Consider the following 16,173-nt stretch of genomic DNA (forward strand, 5'->3'; position numbering starts at 1 on the left):
GATTCAAGGCTGGAAATTGTTACCTAAATTGCCCCAAGTGATGCTAAGCTTCTCCTCAAGCAATCCCGAGCCTAGGCTAGCCTCGATTCCTCCTAGATCAAAGAACTCCCAAGGAATTTGAGTGAGTGTGTGAACGAGAGAGAGAGAGAGAGAGAGATAAAGAGTTGAACGAGTTTCCCCTTCTGTTTTTGGTGTTTGTGTGGTTTACTTAGAATCTAAGTAACCTTAAGCAAATCCCGAGGCTCGAGGTACCAAAAACGTCCCCGAGGGAAAAATGGTCAAAACCCCCAAAATTCTCTCCTAATCTTACAATCTCCAAATATATCCTCGAATATTTATTCCCGTTACTTGATAACCTGGTAATGTACTAAATACCCAAAATACCCCTTGACTCACCCCGAGTCAGGTATTAGGTCCCGTTGTGACTTCCTCGCTAACTTGCCCCTAGGATCGACTCATGTCGAGTAACCCAAATATACCCACATAATAATGTGGTCTCACACATATATTGCATATATGCACATATATTCCAAATATACCTGCAACGGGCCAAATTACGAAAATTTCCCTTCTAATAAGAAACTGGTCCACATGCATGTTTAATACACCTAAACATGCATATCTAGTCATATTATAATATAAATCACATGATCATACAATGATACACATATATATCACATAAACACATAATTTTCCATCCTGGCCCCCTAATCAAGACCCTAAGCTTCATTAGGTAATTTGGGATGTTACGACTATCCCCTCCTTATAGAAATTTAATCCTCGAAATTTTACCTGAACAGCTCGGGATACTGATTCTGCATATTTGCCTCTAGCTCCTAGGTCGCTTCCTTGACCTTGATGTTCCTCCATAATATCTTAACTAAAGGTATAGTCTTGCTCCTCAGGACCTTGTCCTTCTTGTCTAAATTCTGAACTGGTTGCTCCTTATAGGATAAATCTATCTCTAGTTCCAAATCCTCTTAGCTCAACACATGAGTCCCATCTGATACATATTTCCTCAGCATGGAAATATGAAATACGTTGTGCACACTAGATAGTGCAGGGGGTAAGGCCAGCCTATAGGCCACCTGACCGATCCTCTCCAGGATCTCAAATGGTCCGACAAACTTACATCTCAGCTTGCCCTTCTTCCCAAATCTGTTTACCCTTCTCAGTGGTGAAACTCTAAGGAAGACATCGTCTCCCAGTTTAAACTCCACGTCCCTTCGCTTTGGGTCTGAATAACTCTTTTGTCTACTCTGAGATGCGAGCATTCGAGCTCTAATCTTTTCAATAGCCTTAGTGGTCCTCTGAACTGCCTCAGGACCAAAATATTTCATCTCACCCATCTCATCCCAGTAAATGGGTGATCTGCACTTCCTACCATACAACATCTCATAAGGTGCCACTCCAATAGTCAACTGGTAGCTGTTATTATAGAAAAACTCTATCAGAGGAAAATATTTACTCCAGGACCCTTCAAAGTCCAATACACATGCTCTCAGTGTGTCCTCCAGTATCTGGATAGTCCTCTCAGACTGACCATCGGTCTGAGGATAATAAGTTGTACTAAACTTCAACTTTGTACCCATCCCTCTCTATAAAATTCTCCAAAACTTGGAAGTACAGATAGGGTTCCTATCAGACACGATAGACCTCGGAGTCCCATGAAGGCGTACTATCTCTCTCACATAAAGATCTGCATACTGGTCAACTGTGTAATTCATCCTCACTGGTAGAAAGTGAGATGATTTCGTATACAGATCCATGATGACCCAGATTGAATCATGCTAGCCCACTGTACTGGGCAATCTTACCACGAAATCTATCATGATGTCCTCGCACTTCAACTCTGGGATATCTAGAGGCTGCAACAGCTTTGCAGGTCTCTGATGCTCTGCCTTGGCCTGCTTACAGGTCAAGCACTTTGCCACATACTCAGTTACATCCCTCTTCATCCCAAGCCACAATAATAAAACTTTTAAATCTTGGTACATCTTTGTGGTGCCTGAATGTAGAGAATAAAGGGTAGTATGAGATTTATCCAGAATCTCTCGTCTGATCCCAGTGTCCATCGGAACGCAAATACAATCCTTGTATCTCAATAAGCCCATGACTGACACTGTGTAGTCCTTAGCTACTCCAGGTAGAACGTCCCTTCTAATCTTTCCCAACTGTTGGTCACTCAACTGGTTCTCCTTAATCCTCTCTAAAAGAGTAGACTGCAGGTTGATATTGGCTAACTGGCCCACCACTAACTCAATACCTGCTCTAGTCATATCCTCAGCCAACTCCTTGGATATCTACCTAGCACTATACAACTATCCCGGACCCTCCGACTTAAGGCATCTGCTACCACGTTGGATTTTCCTGGGTGATAGAGGATCACCCAATCATAATCCTTCACCAGTTCTAATCAATATCTCTGCCTCATACTCAAATCCTTCTGAGTGAAGAAGTATTTCCAACTCTTGTGATCTGTGTATATCTCACACTTCTCACCATATAATTAGTTCCGCCACACCTCCAGTGAAAAAACCACTGATGCAAGTTCCAAATCATGTGTAGGGTACCTCTGCTCATACTCCTTCAACTAACGTGATGCATAGACAATCACCTTTTATGTCTGCATAAGGACAAAACCTAGCCATTGCCTCGAGGCGTCACAATAAACAACATACTTTTCCTGATCTGTAGGAAGACTCAAAACTGAAGCGGTGATCAGACTCTTCTTCAGTCTCTGCGAGCTATCCTCACACTTGTTTGGCCATATGAACCTTTGGTTCTTGCGTGTCAACTCTGTCAGTGGTGACACAATCTTGGAAAACCCCTCCACAAAGTGTCTGTAATAATTTTCCAATCCCAAGAAACTTTTGATCTCTGAAGCATTCTTCGGCCTTGGAAAATCTCTGAGCGCCTCAATCTTCACTGGATCCACCATAATTCCATCATTACTGACTATGTGATCTAAGAAAGTCACCTGTGGCAACCAGAACTTGCACTTCCTGAATTTCACATACATCTTGTGCTCTCTCAGCCTCTGATTGAGAGTATACCAGTATATCGTTGATAAAGACGATCACAAACTGATCCAGGTAATCTTTGAACACCTTATTCACCATATCAATAAATGTTGTTGGGGCATTAGTTAGTCCAAATGACATCACCAAAAACTCATAATGTCCGTACCCTGGTGCGAAAAAATGTCTTCAGTATATCCTCCTCGGTGATCCTCAGCTGGCGATAACTAGATCGAAGATCTATCTTGGAGAATATCGTTCTACCCTGTAATTGATCAAACAGCTCATCAATCCTTGGCAGAGGATACATGTTCTTGATAGTCAACTTGTTCAATTCTCTATAATCAATACACATCCTCAGAGAACCATTTTTCTTTTTCACAAAGAGAATTGGTGAGCCCCATGGCGAAAAATTGGGCCTAATAAAACCCAAGTCTCGTAACTCCTATAATTGAACCTTTAGTTCCTCTGCTGGAGACATCCTATAAGGTGACCTAGACACTGACTCTTTCCCTGACCAATTCAATCACAAACTCTATTTCCCCGTGCGAAGCTAACCCTGGCAGATCCTTTGGAAACACATCCAGAAACTCACAGACTAATCTGGTCTATTGTAACGCCCTGGATATCCAAGACCGTTACACTGTGTGTTTATAAAGTGCTAGACTTGCTAATCAAGTCATTTAATTAGAAACGTGTTATTGAAACTATAAAGGAACTAGGGTTAAAGTGTTTTGGTCTCTAAAGTCACATTTTCATTAAGAAACATTATCTGTTTACACGGGATCCCAAAAATATTAAGTTTGAAGACCGTTTACAAAAGTCATAACGTTTAGATACAACAACAAGCCATATTAAGGCAAAATAGATAGTTAATCAATCCCTGTCCTGATCCACTCCTCGACCATGGCGATCGAACATCTGTCTATGTACATTCAACCCCACAGCTCTCCATCTCAGGATTGGTCCAGCTTGCCTTTGCCTTTACCTGCACCACGTAGCACCCGTGAGCCAAGGCCCAGCAAGAAAACACGACAACAGAGCATAAGCAATCAACAGACAAATTAATATCACATAACACATCCCATGTTCTCAACCATATAACCATTCAGTATAATCAAGTATTCAACATACTAGATATATCAACTCATATCATATATCAATTCACAAATGATAACTAGGGTTAGTGCCCTCAGGCCGCTCCCTCTGTTATCCCACTGACTCCGGCCCGCTTAAACCGAGCTTAGTGAATATCAAGTTGTCCTCAGCTACCAGTGGCCGAGCCGCGCCTTGTGCGCAAATATAGTGTACGGCACCCTTAGACCGCTATCACATGTCCCATGGTGTAATACCATCATTGACATAATACAATATTGGGAGCACTTAGTCCCATCACAAAGATATAACCGAGTGCAGTTTTCTTACCTTTCGATTCGCTAGCTTTGATCACTTGACTCCTTGAGCACGATCCCTCTCGAGCCCTAGCGCTCACCTAAACACAATCATAGATCAAAGTCATCACCAAACCTCAAGTTCAAAACCTAGCCTCGGGACCACTCCCGAGCCCCCGGCAAGTCCTAGTTCCACCAAACAAGGTGGTGGAATCAAACCCCAAACCCTTGGTCAAAAACCATTGCAAACAACCCTAAAATCCCCTTCTGAAAACAGGGCAGCGCTACAGCACTCTTAGGAGGGCACTATAGCGCTACAAACAGAAGCAAAATCCCCTCAGCATGCATGGCCTAGCGCTACAGCGCCCAAAGGCTAGCGCTGTAGCGCTAGTCACGGACAGACACCACCTCAGTTTTCCTTCATGCGATTTCCTCGAACCAAACTCAACCAAAACTTCTCCAAACCTTCACTAAACTAAAAAACAACCTTATGAACATACTCCACTCATCCCAAGCACCCCAAATACTCAAAACCCAATCACATGCATCCCTAATCCCAAAATTCACCATAGCTGACCCTAAGCTCAGAAATTCAACAGAAACCAGTCAAACATCTGAGTTAAAGCTTAGAACTTCATACCTTTAATGGAGTTTCGATTTCAAGACAACCTCTACACCTCCTTAGCTTTCTCTTCCTCACCCTTTGGCCTGAATTCCCTAAAATTCCCATCAATCTTAGCTTATACACCATAGTTCAAAAAACCAAAACCAGAAACTGAAGAAACTACAAAACCTTACCTCAAGTGTTAGGGTGTTCTTGCTAAACCTTTGCCAATTCTCCAAGCCTAGCTTAGGACTCTTGATGCTCATCCTAACTTAGCTCCTCCCCGAGCTTTGCCTAAAAAATACTCAAGAAACTGATGAAGAAAACATAAACCGACCTTAGGAACTCTCTGTTTTCTCCCTTTCCTTTTTCTTTCTTTTCCTTCTTTTCTTTTCAGACTTCTATACTTTTCTACACTTCCACTAACATAAAGCCTTAGTAACACTTAACTCCTGTAAGCCAAATGACTATTATGCCCTCCCTTTTAATTCTAACCCTTTAATCCTCTTAGGGCATTTTAGTCATTTCACCCCAATTCCCTCTAACTCCTCGAGTGTCTCTAATATTTACCGCTTAGTTCCCGATTCCTAATTAATCCCCAATTATATTCCTTGATGTCAAAATAGACTCCAATATACTCACTAAATTCCCATTTATACCCCTAAGCTCACCCCGAGCCGGGTATAAATCCCCGCCATGAATTTTTCGCTACTTTGCTCACTAGGATCGTCTCGAGTCACAGATCACAGATATATCCACATAATAATGTGGTCTCGACAATTATCACATATATCAATACAGTTATGCCCATAATGGCCAAAATTACAATTATGCCCTTCTAACCTAATCAGGGCCCATATGCATACTAATACACATAGTCATGCATCTCAAATATTCAAATATTCATATAACATGTTTTAAATCATAATCCTGCATCTTACCCATTAAAGTCACACATAAGTCCCATTATTCCCCTCAGGCACACTAATCAAGGCCCTTAAGCCTTATTAGCGAGTTTGAGTCGTTACATCTATTTTGGTCCCACTGGCACAACCTGAGTGGTATCCACCACACTAGCTAAGAATCATATGCATACCCCCTGCAATAGGTCTCTAGCTCTAAGTACAGATATCATAGGTATACGTGGTCCATGCATAGTTCCAACAAATACAAAGGGATCCTCATCCTCAGGCTCAAAGGTTACCATCTTCTTCTTGCAATCTATCGTTGCCCCATACTTCTCTAACCAGTCCATACCCAAAATTATATCAAAGTTAGTCATAACCAACTCTATCAAGTCACTAACAACTCCCTGCCATCCACTGTCACTGGTAGTGATCTGACCCATCTCCTAGAAACCACTAACTCCCCAGTAGGTAGCATAGTGCCAAACCCCGATAAAAGTCACAAGGTCTACATAGTCCATCAATAATCCTACTAGCAACAAAAGAGTGTGTAGCACCCGAATCAATCAAAGCAGTATAAAGGGTCCCAGCACTAGAAAGCTGACCTGTAACCACCGAGGTACTAGCCTCGGCCTCTGCCTGGGTCAAGGTGAACACCTCAGCTGGCGTCAGGCTATCCACCTTCTTGGTCTCTTCTTTCCTGGCTTTCGGGAAATCCTTCTTTGGGTGTCTCACACCCCCAGAGATGAAGCAACCTTTCGCCTGAAATTCCCCAATATGGCGCCTCCTGCACCGAGTACAATCTGGGAATGATTTCCAGGTCTCACCGCCACCCTAGAGGCCTATCTGTATGCCCTGTGGCCTCTTATATGGCCTGGAGCTGAAACTGTATATGGAGTCTTTCTCTTTTGGTCACTAAGGCCTCCGCCCTTACCAAAGCTTGCAAATGGAGGTCCCAGCCTCCTAGAATCCCTTATGGCAGCATTCTCACGCCAGATCTTGTTCTCTGCGCTCTCAGTTGTAAGTGTCTTCTCCACAACCTGTGCATAGGTAGTCACTCCTGGCACAATAGTGATACGAACATCCCGGGCTATCATAGGTTGTAGACCCTGGAGAAACCTCTCTCTTCTGGTGCCATCAGTGGGCACCTAATCCCTAACAAACTTTGACAATTTGTCAAACTTCAAGGCATAATCGGTCACTGATAGGTTTCCCTGAAGTAACTTATTAAACTCCTTACCTTCTCAGCTTTAACTGCGTCATTGTAGTATTTCTCATTGAACACAGTTCTAAATTCCTCCCATTCCATAGTATTTACTTCCATGTTCTGGGATACCACCTCCCACCATATTCAGGCATCCTCCCGAAACATGTAAGTGGTGCAGGCCACTCCTCATTACCACCAACCCTCATGAAATCCAGGATGGTGGTTATCATAGCCATCCACTGCTCAGCCTTCAGTGGGTCTAAGCTGCCCTCAAAAATTGGAGGGTGCTATTTCTTGAACCTCCCATGCAGAGGTTCCCATTTATCTCCTACTGCCGCTGCCAGGGGTTGTATTGTCATTGGTACCACTGGCTGTATCACTGCGGGTACTGCGGGCTATAGGTTCCCTGCTGGAACCTGTTGTTGTCTCAAGAGGCGAATCTCATCTCCTATCTCAAGAGACGAAGCACCTGTTGCGAGTTCTCTAGAGCTGGCGAAGGGGCCTGGCCCTGGTCATTCTCTTCCCTAGCCTCTATCTCTTGGTTATCCAAGCTCTCTGATCTACGAGGGAGCATACTGAAAACTATCCCACTCTGCAATGATCAAATCGTCCGTTAGGTAAGAAATAACTATACCTCTTGCTGCCTAACGATCCAAGACCAAACAAACAAACAAATGCAATGCTCATATGCATGCCAGCACGTAATACATTCAATCATAGTGCTAATAAGCACTTTCTGATATTCATCAACAAATAACAATGCTAATAAGCATTTCTGGAATTCATAAGCAATTAACAATGCAAATAAGCATGTTCAAGCGTTTATACATGTGTAGCAATGCTACTAAGCATGTTCTTTAATCCCTGCTAGTATTAATAGTGCTAATAAGCATTTCCTGGCCTATATGCAAATAACAACGCTAATAACTGTGTCCTGACCTACATGTCCATATAACGATTCTAATAAGCAGTTCATTTGCATTCACAAGAAATAACAATGCTAATAAGCATATCTTTGTCATTCATGCAACAGTCAAGGGCCAGGCCCTATCAGGATATCTCATTCTCCCTAATAAGGCATACAGATAAGGCATATAAATTTATTTAAACACTTAATCACATAAGTAGTTACCGAACCCTGAGTCGAGCTTGTCTTTAGTGGCAAGTGTACATGCCCGGCTAGTCTTCAGAAACACTTAAACCTTGGCAGCTCTGATACCAAGTTATAACATCATCCTAATCCAGGACCGCTACACTGTGTACTTTAAGTAGTGGCAGATCTGCTAATTAAGTCATTTGGTTATAAACATGTAACTAAGGTTAATGTTAAGGGTTAGGGTTAAACGTTTTGGTAAAAGAAAACATTGACTTTTCATTTAAAAGTTTAATACATACATGGGATCCCAAAATGTTACAAACAGATATTTAAAAGGGTATATACAAATCAAAAGTTACAACCAGCCGGCCTAAGCGGCAAAATAAGGGATGCAACCTAGTTCGTCTGAGATATCCTCGGTCGTGGTGGACGAGCAGCCGCATATGTACACACCGCCACCGAAGCTCTCCAACTCATGGCTGGTCTAGCTTTCTTTTACCCTTACTTGCACCACATAGCACCCGTGAGCCAAGGCTCAACAAGAAAACTTAAACATGTCCATGAACAGTAAATACAAATTCTAGATACATATCTAGCATGCCCAGCAGTAATAACCTACTCATGCATGCATACAATTACAAATAAATGATCATTGGATCATTCTAGGGCCCGCTACCCTGAATAGATGACCATAGAGTCAACCCGGGGCCCTATGCTCTAACTATTTGAGCATAGAGCCACCTGGGCCCTTGCCCTTAGTTCTCAGTAACTAGCCATAGAGTTAGCCAAGCGCTTTGTTTTCCAACGACCATAGGGTCGGCCAACATAATAGTACGTCCCTGGTTGGAACTAAGTCCCTCGACCAGCACGTAGTGCACTATTGTTGCCCTTGACTAATAAGTCAAGGATTTAATCAGACATTCAAATAACCAGAAAAACAGATACAGATACAGATAATCATACTTCAAACAATACAAGTATGCAAGCATATTAATCATGGTATCTTAACCACTCAAATACAAACATAGTAATAACCATGTTCCTTAACGGGGTTGAGCCCTACTTATGCAAACAATGCAAGCAATCTTTAAATAATTATCTAGACACAGAGCATTCAAGCATAACCTAAATCACATTCATTCTCAGGGGTCAAGCTCTATTCATAGTTATAATCAACAACCGGGCAAGCCTCAATCACATATATCACGTATTGGGTGCAGTTTTCTTACCTTATGTCCGAGTGCAATGTATATTAAGAACGACCCTCAAGCACGATCCTAGTTCCGAGCCCCTAACGATAACCTAGTCATAACCAATAGAAAATCTCGTCAAAAAGAGCAAATAAAGGCTTCTGGACCAAGTCCTAGTCTCCGTGACATCGAATTCTATTAAACCAAGTAGAAGGATCGATCTAGAGCCCTTAGGTTTGAGTTCCCGCACTCAAAACCCTCTCGGGGCTCAAAAACCCTTCAAGCGCCGCGGTTCAAAACAAAAGAGTCGCGACCCGCCCCAAGTCAGAAAGCCCAAGGCTCTCCCCTGTTTCGACATGCACCGTGACTCAAATGGAGGTTTAACACTTCCTTCTCCTTCTTGTTCATGAGAACCGTGGCACCTCAAGAATAGGGTCGCAGCTCGACATGAAATCTCTGAAATTTCCCCGTTTTCTTCAAGCCAAATACCACAAAAAATCTATCCAAACATAGCTAAACTCCCAAGGCAAAGTTCTCAATCAAATCAACACCTCAACTTACACAAAACCCAAGCCTAAACTTGGCCGAAACCTCATCAAATCCCAAAATTCAGAAATGAGTTTCTAAACTCCAAAACATAGCTAAAAACCAGAAAAATAGATAGATTCAAGGCTGGAAATTGTTACCTCAATTGCCTCTAGTGATGCTAAGCTTCTCACCAAGCAATCCCGAGCCTAGGCTAGCCTCGATTCCTCCTAGATCGCAAGAATTGCCAAGGAATTTGAGTGAGTGTGTGAACGAGAGAGAGAGAGAGAGAGTTGAACAAGTTTCCCCTTCTATTTTTGGTGTTTGTGTGGTTTACTTAGACTCTAAGTAACCTTAAGCAAATCCCAATGCTTGAGGTACCAAAAGCGTCCCCGATGAAAAAATGGTCAAAATCCCCAAAATTCCCTCTTAATCTCACAATCTCCCAATATATCCTCGAATATTTATTCCCATTACCCGATAACCCGGTAATGTACTAGAAACCCAAAATACCCCTTGATTCACCCTGAGTCGGGTATTAGGTCCTGTTGTGACTTCCTCGCTATCTTGCTCCCTAGGATTGCCTCGTGCCGGGTAACCCAAATATACTCACATAATAATGTGGTCTAACACATATGTTCCAAATATACCCATAACGGGCCAAATTATGAAAATTTCCCTTCTAATAAGAAACAAACCCACATGCATATTTAATACACCTAAACATGCATATTTGGTCATATTATAATATAACTCACATAATCATATAATGGCACACATATATATCACATAAACACATAAACACGTCATTTTCCATAATTTGCCATACTGGCCCTCTAATCAAGGCCCTAAGCCTCATTAGGTAATTTGGGACGTTACAATTAGGCTTCACGTACGCCAAGGAATCCCTGGTGAGCTCGCCCAGAGCTCCTCGGAAGGTAAGCCCTTTCCCATCTTCATGCACCATCCCCGGGACCATTGATATGATATCATCCGTCTTCTCCATCTAAGTCCTCCAAGTCTGCGAGAAGCGTTCTCCGGATTTGCAGTATAGTGTCAGGTGTCAAGCGCATCAACCCTAGACCACAAGGAGTCGTCTGACATGTAACTTTTACCCAAGTCATAGTGTTGAGTCCGTAGGGGCAACATGCGCCATGTCCCACGATGCCGCCTGACATTGGAAAATGTGCAGCTATTCCCAAACAATATCAGAGATGTGTTACCCCAAAGTTTTGTGGGTTGTAACCTCATAAATGGGCCATGTGTGATACGCATGGGCCCACCACCTCCTTAATTATGAGAATGTGTATTTATTCGCTTTTATGCCCCAGGAATATTTGTAACAAACCTCCATTAAGGGAATTGATTGTCCCCAACGTCTATAAATAGGGCTAGAGAACACATTGTAAAGGATCTCAAACTCTTTGTATTTAGAGCATTGCCAAGAGCTTCCTGAACTCCATTGAAGCTTGAAACCCTCAAGCTTCCTCAAATCCTAATAAAATAGACTCGTGGACCAAGGTTAATTAATAATTTGAACCACATAAAACTTGTGTCTTCTTCTCGCATTTTCTTTAAGCTTGTTTAAATTAGTTGATAGTGTAAAAGACAGTCAACATTGTAGATTTTAGAAAATAATTACCTTGATCTTGGAAAGAAAATAGTGAAAGGAATTGAATTTGAATCTGTAGGCAAACACTTCTTTGATTCTTAGATATTATACCTTGGTAGAAGAAGAGCGTAGTTATATCTCAAAATCTAATCAAATATAGAATTTAATTTTATTCAATATGTTTAAATAGGTTAAATTAGGACTAGGATTAGATGTAGACTAATTAAATAGATGGCTAATATTAAGAATTAGTTTTTAAAATTAAACGTTTGGGCTTAATTATTCATATTATGTATTGGGTTAAAGACCTAACTCTCGTAACAATTCGTATGAGAGGCACACCATCAACATGCTTTAGTAAATTTAACATAACTTTTGAGCACAACTCGGAATTGACTTATCTTTGATGCGTTGAAAAGCTAACAAAATTATCTACAATAATGTGTGAAAATATAAGTTTTGAAATTCTAAAGTTATCCTATCAAAATTTACAATTCAAAATAATATTGTATGCAACTATTATATATTGCGACATATCTTAGAATTTCAATACTTCAAAATTTATAAGCTAATATATGATTTCAAGTAGCATAATAATAACATATCAATACTCAATTAAAATATGAATTCATCAAAATAACAATTACATTCATACTTAACTTTTAGACCAATAAAATAGTACTCATACCTCTGTCATAGTCACCTGCAAATAACTTCAAATATGTTGTTAGTAAGACATAACTAATTATGTATAGCACCTATAACACATAACATGCATAACATAGAATGGTGAGGCATTACAAAAAGTCCCAACTTTGCATTCCGCATTATGCATTCCTTCCTTAACCTCTGAAACTTCCCAGATTCATCGACCTTGTAAAATTGAAGCAAGGAAAGCTTGAACTTTTTCTTCTTGTGCTTGATCGTCTTGGGCTTGATGTAGGTCTTCTTCTTCCTCTTCTTTGCTCCACCCATGACACGGAGAACTATGTGGAGGTTCGATTCCTTATGGATGTAATCGATGAAGGTACGACCATCCTCGAGCTATTTCCAACGAAGATCGAACATTGTTGATATGGGGGGATTCCCTCCTTGTCTTGTACCTTGACATTGTCGATGGTGTCAGATGACTTAACCTCTAGGGTTGTGGTCTTACTTGTTAAGGTTTTCATGAAAATCTGTATGGTTGGTTTGGGCTCGATAGTTCTGGCCGAGTGACGAAGAAGACGATGCCTATATACAGGGTCAGATGTGTGTCAGTTAGGGTTTTGGAAATTAGAATTTGGAACAACCGTGTTCTGGGCCTATTATTTCAAGCTTTGCTTGAGCTTGGCCCATCAATTAATAAAGGGAAAATTACGAAGTGCACTGCATTTGGTAAAAAAAATCTAAATATACGGATATTTAAATAAATTACAAATATACGGTCACTTAAATATAAGTAAACTCTTCACTCTCAATTCTGTCTCCCTCCTCTCCGTGCCGATTTTCGTTGCTTTAGTTAATTGAACAAATTTTTTATATACTACAAATAATATAATAATATAAGTAATAATAATTACAGCTACTACTTTCAATAAAGTAGATTAATTTATTTTTATTTAAAATTAATTTATTTATTAATATTAAAATAAATATTTATATTTATATAAATTATTATAATTTATATACGTTGCAATATATAGTTAATTAAAATTAATATTAATAACTATATTGTTGGATAATCACAATATCATTATTCTTTGAATATTTTTTAAATTATATTTATAAATCTAAATTACAATTATGTTAGTTGAAATTATATAATATTTTTTTAAACGTTAGCTACAAAATAAATTTCTTACTTTCTAGTTTTAAAAAATATTGTTACAAAAATGAATTTTGTTTACTTATAAAGTAGTCTATAATTTTTTTTGTTGACAAAAAGACATGTTTTTCTACTAATTTTTCAATAAACACAAAAACGTTATTATAAATATTTATATAAATTATTATAAATATTAGTTACAAAAATATATTTTCTAATTATAAAACTAGTTTTAGAAACTTTTGTTACAAAAATAAATTTTTTAGTTACAATTTAATCTCTTTTTAAACTAATTTTCTAAATATTAGTTACAAAAATGTAAAAGTTGTTTACCATTTAGTAATAGATGTTTACAAATTTGTAACAAATATTTACAATTGTAACAGATATTTACAAATTTGTAATAGATTTTCATATCTTTTTTATTTTTTAATGTATTTTTGTAGATTTCCTTTTAATAAAGTCTTTTATAAATAATGAATATATTCAATTTATATTTTTAAGTTGTATAGTATAAATATGATGGTTCCTGTAATTTTTTGGTACAATATGGAAAAATATAATATTTTTATGTAAATTTTGGTTACGATTTCTTAACAATAAATTATTTTCGTAAATGATAGTTACAATAATTTGCTAATATGTATTATGTTGTCTGTAAAAGCATGTTACAAACCTATGTATTATGTTGTCTGTAAAAGCATGTTACAGGTTTGTAACATGTAAATTCATAGTTGTCGTTGTCTGTAAAAGCTTGTTACAGGTTTGTAACATGTAAATTCATCGTTGTCTGTAAAAGCTTGTTACAGGTTTGTAACACGTAAGTTCTTATTTAGCATTTCTCTATCATGTTGTTTAGGGTTGCTCAAGATCCAAACCAGTCCAATTACCCCGAACCAATCCAATAATAAAAAATTGGATATCCAATTACAATTGGATTTGTAATCTTAGCATTTCTCTATCATGATATTTAATGGACTTAATGTTGTAAACTTAATATTTAAAGGACCATAATGTGACAATTGTAAAGATTTAAATTGGTATTATTACTACATGGTGTCTAGATTTTTGTATGTTTTTTGTTTTGCTTGTTAATTTCTTTAATATCAAAATTTAGATTCAAAGATAAAAAAATAAAAATAAATCGACCCAATCCAATTACAAATGGATTGGATTGGATTTGTAGGCCAAAACGGATTTGATTGGATTAGATTTGATGATTTCCAACATTTAATTGGATTGGATTGGTTAGTGTTAAAAATGTTGGATCAGATCGGATGATCATTCCTAATGTTGTTTGTAAAGATTTGTTACAAGTTTATTGCTATGGTTGTGTTTGGTAAAATTTTTGTTTTTGAATTTTTTAAACAAAAAAAAAGAAATATAATTTTATTTTTAAAAAATAAAAATATGTTTGGTAACTATTTTTGTTTTTTGTTTTTAAAAACAAAAAATAATAAACGCGTTTGATCATTTTTATTTTTTTATTTAACAATACGAGGTGTTGATTTGAAGAAGAAAAAAAAGGTCGAAAACGGTTTAAAAAAATTTTGAAAGTCAAAAAATTCTATTTTCAAAATTTAATAAATTTTGATTAAAATTCAAAAAAATAATAAATAAAAATAAAGTTATCAAACACATTTTATGTTTAATTGTCAAATTTTTAATTAATTAAATAAAAAACTATTTTTTTAAGTGACACAACCTATATTTTTTAAAATAATTTTATGATTATGATCTTTCAACAATATGATTTTATCAAGTGTAAACGTTGATTATAATTTTGCAAGTGTACAAATAAGTAATTCAAAATTAATTTAAAGATATTAATATATATATATATATGTTGTTGTTCAGGATAATATTTGTAATGATTTGATACAAATTTGAGTATGATATTCAACATGTAATGAAATGAGTAATATGGATAACTGGGTAGGCATAGATTCCGTAATTTTGTAATTAGTTTAAAATACCGTATTTTTAGAATTTTTTTCCAATTTGCCGTATATGTGTTAATTTCCCCTTGGACGAGTTAATTAACAAATACTTTGGCTTTGAGCTTGGATAAGGTAAGGAATAGAAATCTTTTATGAGATGTTTACAATTATATACATATAACATAAAATAATTACAAAAATTACCTACAAAATTTTATTTGCAAAAATACCTTGTCACATGATCAAAAAAAATACCTGCATCCAAAAATAATATACCTGAATTGGAAACATTCCCGAAATCTTAAATTTCCCATTTTTCTGGGTTTTCAAAAGTAATATTTTGGTTACTATAATGGTAATAAGTAACCAATTTGTCACTTTTTTTGTTTATTAAAAGCTTTATTTTTAGGACATATTATTTCAGTACCTTTTGGTTACCTCCAAAATTTATTTATAGACATCTTAATATTACAATTAGTTATTTTTATGTTATATTACGGTATCTTATTATTGAGATACATTTTGGTAACCTTCAAATTTATTTAAGAAACTAATGGGTTTCCATATAGTATAATAAGTTACCATATAGTTTATTAATAAAAATTAATTTAGTATACTACACGAAAACTTTTAAATAAAAACTTTCAATAGACTTTTACTCATGTAATTTACATGTCTTATTATTTAAGATATTTTTATGTTACCTTTAAGTCTATTTTAGAAACTAATCAGTCATCATATAGTATAAAAAGTTACTCATATAATTCCAAGTTACCATGAGTAACTCATTAGAAAATGATACTATTTAGTATGCTGCATAGTTACTTTTAAATGCTGCATTTTCGTTGCTTTTAAAATCATTTAAGATACAAATTG

Source organism: Humulus lupulus, chromosome 2, assembly GCF_963169125.1.
Source record: "Humulus lupulus chromosome 2, drHumLupu1.1, whole genome shotgun sequence".
Classification (NCBI taxonomy): Eukaryota; Viridiplantae; Streptophyta; class Magnoliopsida; order Rosales; family Cannabaceae; genus Humulus; species Humulus lupulus.